Here is an 8,271-nt window from a genome sequence, read left to right on the forward strand (position 1 = left end):
CTGAGGTGCCTGGCTAGCCTGGGTGAGGGGCTGAGGGCCGTTTTCAGGCTGGCCACGCCCACGGGCTAGAAGCAGGTATCTGGGATTTATTTAACTTTTATAATTGAAACTTTGTAAGCCTTGAGCGGAGTTCAGGGCCGGCCAGGGCAGGTGGGAAGCTTGGCTTCCTCCATCGCTGGGGCAACCCAAGCCTCTTGCTTGCTCCAGCTCCATGGCCACCGCCACCTTTGTGATGTAGTGAGGGAGTGATGGGTAATTTGCGTATTACTCTTTTATTAGATAGGATAAGTATAGCTCCCTGTCCCTCTCCCACTCACATTAGCCCAGCTCAGTGGGCCATCAGGGTTTCAGTGGACTGGAGCCCGCAATGATAACTTCTCAGGAGACAGTGAAGTCCAGACACAGGATACTGACAGAGGGGACACTCGGTGTCCCTTGGCAGCCAGGCATTTGGTGGAGGATGGCAAGAGTGAGACGGGCACAGACATTCACAGGGGATGGGGCACGATACGGAGAGCTAGGAGAGGCTGGAGGCTAGAGGTTGGCAGAGACTGGGACCCTGGGGCAGTGGAGGGTGATGAGAGGCAGACATGGGCTGGTCACACATTTATAACGGGGGTGGGGGGGTGAGGTCTGTGGCGTTCTATTTAACAGCCCAAGAAGAGGCAGGTGATAGAGGGTCAGGTGGTAGGGGAGTGGGTGAGGGAGTGGACAAGCTGGACTTACTGCATCTGGAGTTGAGACCTGGCATTGAATTAAGACCTTAGCAGCCCCAAGCCCAGAAAAAAAATCACAATGGAAAACACACTCACACACACACACACACACACACACACACACACACCCCTCCCCATCCCAAAATGAAAGTTATTTTGGAAATTGACACACAACTTCCATGCTTCTTATGATTGAACTAGCTTCCTTCTAGATTTTCTGACTGCAAAACTGTTCAACGAAGCTGACCCACCCCCTCCCTCTCTTATCGTTTTATGCTCCTGTCCAGGGAATAAGACTTTCTCTCATTTGCACAGCACTTTTCACTTCTCTTTTCCTTTTTAATGTTGTATTTTATTGATTTTAGAGACAGAGGAAGGGAGAAGGATAGATAGAAACACCGATGAAAGAGAACATCGATCGGCTGCCTCCTGCGTGCTCCACACTGAGAATCGAGCCTGCAACGCGAACATGTGCCCTGACTGGGACTTGAACATGACCTCCTGGTTCATAGGTTGACGTTCAACCACTGAGACACACTGGCCGGGCCACTTTTCACTTTTCGGAGCGCTTTTCACATCTCTTATCTCCCCAGCAACTCACTTTTCTCCGTCCTACTAAGTTCTGACCCATCTGGGCTCCCATGGGACCTTCCTTCCCACCGAGAGCCCCCTTCCACCAGCAGCCGCTGCTGGACTCCCCATGCCATGCAGAGCACGGAGGCAGGCACAGCCCTCCCCGGAGGAGTTCCCATTCAGACACGGCAGAAAGGACGTGCAGTCCGGAGGGCAAACCAGCACTGCCCGCGTGGGGGGAACCAATCGATCAATGGGTTGGTGCTTCATGCCGCATGTTGGGCCTGGGAGAGGAGGAAGGAGAAGGGAGACTTTGGATTTCCTTTTGTTCCATCCAAGGTGGAAGGCTTCAAGGAGGAGGTGAGGTTTTGAGGCGTTTCCCCGTTCTCACCACATCTCTGGTTGGAAAGGAAGGCAAGAAGCATGTCCCAGTTTGGGCAGAGCAGGACTCGGAAGCCCAGAGAGGGAAAGTGACTCGTTGAAGGTCACACGGTGCATCAGTGACCGAGCTGAGCTAAAAACAGACCTGACTTCTGGTCAGGTGCTGTCATCACCAGATTCCTCTACCTCCCCCACCAACCTGCGTGGAGGTGGGGCCGGACGGAGCCAGATGCCATTGGCCCAGCGGCCCACCCCGTGGGGTTTCTTTTCTGAGCTGCCTCCCAGCAGCAGGCCGGGAGGTGAGCTGGACACCCCCAAGGGACAAAAGTACTTTTGAAAGCCTCACCGCCCCTCTGTCCTCTCCTAATCTTTCCCACCAGCTGGCTGTACACTCGCAAATTGGTTTCCATCCCCTGCTTGGTGGACAGAGGCTATTGTCAGCTGTGGCCTGAATCCCGGGACCTAAACTGGGGTGGCAGGAGCCTTGGAATTGTGGCTTTCTTTGTCCACGATTCATTCCAAAGGAGATGGAAACATCCTGAAGACATATCTTCTTGACAAGGCCCTCAACTTGGGAGGTGCCCAGAGTTAGGGTTCACCCCAGGGCATACACAGCCGATGGCAAATGCAGAGCACTTTTCTCAGAGTAGGCACTTTCTAAGCACTTTACACATGTAAATGGTAGTCTGATTACTAGCCCCACTTGCAGACAGGAAAACCAAGGCCCAATTAGCCCAAGGCCACACAGCTGGTGAGCAGTGCAGCTGGGATTCAAGCCCCTCAGCCTGGTTCCAAAGCCTCACTCTTAATCACTCCGGAGAGAAGCACACGTTTACTGAGGGTCTCCCTGTGCGCAGGAGGGTTTTACATCAGCTCAACTTGGACTCTTGTCCCCATTTCACAGATGAAGAAACTGAGGCTCAGTGTGTCCTTTGGTGAGGCTTCTCAGTGTATGAAAAGGAGGGTATTTGAGATGGTTCTTAGGGTATCTGCTCTGGAACAGGCCTCGGTGGCCTAGACACCACCACCACCTAGTGGCATAATACCTTAAATGCAGGCAGAATACCTAAGCAGATGCTGGACCTCACGTTTTGGTGTTGATTTTTAATTTCCGTGTCCTGAACAACAGAGAAGTGTGGCTCGCTAACAGTCTTTTATACGGAAGCTGTGGTCATGGGCAGAGCTCACCGGTTGGAATGTCATCCTCAAAAGGAATCTCCGGGGGGAGGGGCTGCGTGTGTGCGGATTTCTCCCGCCTCAGCCGGGGTTACTCTCACGCCTACGTTTTTATCTGAGGAAGTGAGACTTGTCCAGGAAGCATGGATCGAGTGGGCATTGGAACCGGAGAGGCCTCTTGGGTCAAGGCTCCGCCTTCCAGGCCCAGAGAGCTTGGGTGACTTGCCTTCGGGGCCCAGGAGTCCTGGCCGGTCTTTTCAGTTATAGGGCCGAGTTCCTCTCCCATCCTGGCCTGTGTTTCAGCCTCTACTTCCTCCAAAGCCAGCCCCACCCGAAGGAGAAAGTGAGGTTTATGCAAAGGCACTGCCAGGAGGCTCACTGCTGCACAACACCCTCCAGCTGTGGCCTCCTCATTGCTGTTATCAGTCTCACCGCTGGGTTCGCCCTCCCAGCTGCTTCTCCATCGTGCAGCCAAGTGCAAGGTCAAGGCGAGACAACAGCATTTGAGATTTGCCTGCTCAGCACCTCGCCTGTCCCCTCTCATGCCAGCTCGAGGCCCAAACCAAGATGAGACGGGAATCATCATGGGTGTCGGGCCCGGGGACCGCAATCTGATCCTAGTTCTGCCGCCAGCTCACCGTGTGGGACACTGCCTGTCAGAACTCTGTTTGCTCGCCTACGCGAAGGGGATGGATCACAGCACAATGTGTTAGAACTGAAGACTGCACGCCTCCTCCACGGGACGGTATTAGCACATCATGGCACAGCCGCAGTGGAATATTATACAACTGATTAAAAGGATGGGGCAGCTCCTAACATTTTGATATGAAACAATCACCAAATACCTATTTTAAGGGGAAAAGCCAGGTGCAAAACTATGAGCCTGGTCACTACCGTGTGTGTGTGTGTGTGTGTGTGTGTGTAATAATAAAAAGAGGTGACAGGAGAATAAATATCCATGTTTGCAGTAAATGTGGGAGTTTTTTCTGCGGGACATGGGAAGAGTGGTTTACCCCAGGGAAGAGGAGCAGGAGGCTGGGTACTGGGCAAGGACATTCCACTCTGCAGACTCTCATATTCCTTTTTTTTTAAAGGTCTCACACATTTATTACTGAACCAACCTGCTACTGCAGAAAAAAAAATCAACAGAGCAAAATCATGAGTCCAATCATTTTCTAATTAAAATGCCCCAACTGTCCAGACAGTAGAGATCTTTTTAATCATTTAAAGGTGCAGGCAACCTGGACACAGCCACCTCTCCTGTGTGACTCCTCATAGACCCAGTTTGGTTCTCCTCCAACATCTCCTCTTCGAGTTGTAGCGGATTTTATTACCAATTTTCATCTGAATCCGTTGGGGATGGGCCAATTCTGCTTTTGTTTCTTGGCGAGGAACCTCTTGCTCCTGAAAGTCTGTGGGAAGACATGGCGACGGAGAAGCAAATGCACGCACCTCGGTGGCGGAGAAAGAGACTCACATTCCTTTTTGATGTTTGACTCCTGTCAATGTATAAACAATTTAAAAAGTAAATTACAAAATTTTTAATGTTTTTATTGATTTGAGAGAGAAAGGGAGAAGGAGAGAGAGAGAAATATTAATGAGAGAAATATCTATCAGCTGCCTCCTGCACATCCCCCACTGGGGATCGAGCCCACAACTCAGGCATGTGCCCTGACCAGGAACTGAACTGTGACCTGGTTCATGGGTGGATGCTCAACCACAGAGCCACACCAACCGGCTAAATTACGGATGTTAAAAATAAGCCACAGATCACATGGACTTGTTCTATCCTCGACACTATTCCAAGTGCCCCACGGCCAATACTTGGCCTGGTTCTCACAGCGAAGCTAGGAGGCAGGCATTATTATCCCCCCACTTGACAGATGAGGACACCGAGGCACAGAAAGGTGGAGTGGCTCCCCGAGTCGCACAGGAAGGAAGCAGTGGTGCTCCGGCCCCACTCGGCGTACTGCCTCACGCAGCCCAAAGATTGAAAGCTCTTTGAAGAGTCAACGGTACTGTGCAAAAGTGGGAAGTCTTTCTTATCTTGGCAGAGCCCCACCTCGATGCATTTTGAGGCTGTGCCAGTGTGTTTTCCAAAGATGGCCCCAGCGATAGCTTCATCCCCAGGCTCTCTGCCGTGTCCCCCACTTGACAGATGAGGACACCGAGGCACAGAAAGGTGGAGTGGCTCCCCGAGTCGCACAGGAAGGAAGCAGTGGTGCTCCGGCCCCAGGCGGCGTGCTGCCTCACGCAGCCCACATCCCTCCCAGCTTTTGTGATGAGCGTGGGCACGAAAGCTCTTTGAAGAGTCAACGGTACTGTGCAAAAGTGGGAAGTCTTTCTTATCTTGGCAGAGCCCCACCTCGATGCATTTTGAGGCTGTGCCAGTGTGTTTTCCAAAGATGGCCCCAACGATAGCTTCATCCCCAGGCTCTCTGCCGTGTGGGCCTCCTTCTCCACCGCCCTTTAATCTGTGCCCACCGTCTACTTTGACCAGTAGAATGGGCCGAAGTAATGCTGTGCTAGTTCCCAATGGAGCCCCGGGGCGACCTGGCCACTTTCCTGCGCGTGCTCTGGTCAACAGCCCCAGCTGACAGCCGGCGCCAGCAGCAGGGAGAGCCTCCGAGACGTCAAGCCCAGCAGCAATTGGCTGCAAATGCCCACGCACAAGAGATTTTTTTTTTATGAGAGAGAGAGAGCCAGAGAGAAACATCAATTTGTTATTCCACTTATTTATGGAGATTTTTTTTTTTTTGTGAGAGAGAGAGAGCCAGAGAGAAACATCAATTTGTTATTCCACTTATTTATGCACTCATTGGTTGCTTCTTGTATGTGCCCTGATCTGGGATCAAACCCACAAGCTTGGCCCATCAGGATGACACTCTCAGCAACTGAGCTACCCGACCAGGGCCACACACACGAGATCTTGAGTGAGAAAACCACCCAGCAGAGCTGAGTCAACCCACAGGATCCGGACAGGTAATACGTTGTTGTGTGAGGCCGCCAAGCTTGGGGTGGCTGGCTATGCAGCAGTGGATAACGGGACGGAGGGCTCGAAGTGAGGTTACTCCCGTGGGCCCTGTGCTCAGGAAGTGTCCCATGGGATGGGATGGAGCGGGAGGCAGAGCCTGGGCTCCTGGATGCAGCCTCCAGCAACTACGGCATCATGAGGTGCGGGCACCTTTATTTATTTATTATTTGTTTGTTTGTTTTTGTTCATCCTCACCCGAGGATATTTTTCCATTGATTTTTAGAGAGAATGAAAGAGAAAGGGAAAGACAGAGAGAAACATCGATGTGGCAGAAACACATCAATTGGTTGCCTCCTGCAGGAGCCCCGACCAGGACCAGGGCCCGGGCCAGGGAGGAGCCTGCAACGAAGGCATATGCCCTTGACTGGAACTGAACCTTTGGTCCGCAGGCTGATGCTCTATTCCAGGGGTGGGCAACCCTGGCACGCCAGTAACTTTTGCTGGCACGCGAAACCCTCTCTTATAATCTTCCATTTACAATTTTTTTCTTAATATCGACTTTTTTATTTTTCAGATAAATTCAGTGTAGGTGCATCTTAGATAAATAAATAACAAGTTATCTTAAAGACCATAGACATGGATTGACGAGAGAGGGGAAGAGCAATTTCAATAGTGTCTAAAACGAACTATTGAGGACTTGGAATGCCATTCCAGAAAATTTTTTCTGTTTAAAAAACTTTGCAACAGCGTTACTCTCCATGTTTTCATCCACATACGCTTGTGAATCTTTGTTCTCAGTGATGAATTTTGTTAAGTCTCATAATAGGAGTAGCCTGATGGATGAAAGTAGTAGCTCGTGCATATCTCTGAATGTGACGAAATATAAACCTGATGTAAAATCTCTGTCACCAGTGATGCAGCAGCAAAAGTCCCACTGATAATATCAAACGGAGTCATAAAGTTTTCTGTCGGACTATCAGTGTACATGTATACATTAAAAAATAAATGTATTTTTCATCATCATATACTGTGTTTTTGTCGCTCGAATGAATTTTATTATTTCTTCAAGGTTCTTCACATACATACACCTTAAGAGATATCAAGTAGGCGTAACATGTTCTCAAAAAATTAGGGTTGGCACACAGAAGAATTTTGAGTCAGAGATTTTGCTGGTTTTGGCACGCACTCACAAAAAGATTGCCCACCCCTGCTCTATTCACTGAGCCAAATCGGCTACGGCCATCAGCACCATTTCTGGTCGTGCTAACCATGGGCCCTGTTGAACCTAAAGACAAAGTTTGCCACTTTGACCTTGGCCAGGTGACCCAATTGGTTGGAGCATTGTCCCATGCACCAAAATATTGTTCAATTCCCAGTCAGGGCACATACCTAGGTTGTGGGTTCAATAACCAGTCAGGGCCCACATGGGAGGCAACCGATAGACATTGCTGTCTCTCATCTCTCTCTATCTCCCTCCATCTCTCTAAAATCAATAAAAACATATCCTCAGGTGAGAATTAAAAAACAACAAGAAAGTCGCCAGTTTGTAGCACCAGTAAATCAAACTGTCTCCCTGGCAAAATAGGAGCTCCTTGGAACTTGGTCCGTCCTTAGCGTGGAGTGGGTGGCTCTCCTGATTTTACTCGTGGACGAAGAGACAAACACATCCCACCAGTGTTCTGTCCAAGCCATGCTTCGTCCCTTCCTTCATTCCCTTACTGAGAGCGACTGTGTCCCAGCACTGTTATGGTTATTAGGAATACAGCCATGAGCAAGACCCGGAAATCTCTGCTCACCAGGAACTCACAGCCTAGTGGGAAGACAGATGATAAACAGATAAATGAATAAACATGAAACAATGTCAGGTGATAGTGTTATGAAGAATAATGGGATTCAAGAGTTAGAATGACAGGATTTTTTTTTTTTTACCGAGGTATGTGCCCTTGACTGGAATCGAACCCAGGACCCTTCAGTCCGCAGGCCAGTGCTTACCCACTGAGCCAAACTGGCCAGGGCGGTATATTCTTCATATGGATAGTCAGTGAGTATTCCTGAGAAATCATCAAAACAACATAAGCCTAGTGGGAAGACAGATGATAAACAGATAAATGAATAAACATAAAACAATGTCAGGTGATAGTGTTATGAAGAATATTGGGATTCAAGAGTTAGAATGACAGGATTTTTTTTTTTAACGAGGTATGTGCCCTTGACTGGAATCGAACCCAGGACCCTTCAGTCCGCAGGCCAATGCTCTACCCACTGAGCCAAACCGGCTAGGGCGGTATATTCTTCATATGGGTGGTCAGTGAGTATTCCTGAGAAATCATCAAAACAACATAAAAATGACTCAAAGAAAGAATCAAAACTTGACAAAATCCACATCCACAGAATTTGATCAGGGAAATTATATTTGGTAGAAATACGGCTACAAAGAAAACTCACCATTGT

Source organism: Myotis brandtii, unplaced genomic scaffold (assembly GCF_000412655.1).
Source record: "Myotis brandtii unplaced genomic scaffold, ASM41265v1 scaffold687, whole genome shotgun sequence".
Classification (NCBI taxonomy): Eukaryota; Metazoa; Chordata; class Mammalia; order Chiroptera; family Vespertilionidae; genus Myotis; species Myotis brandtii.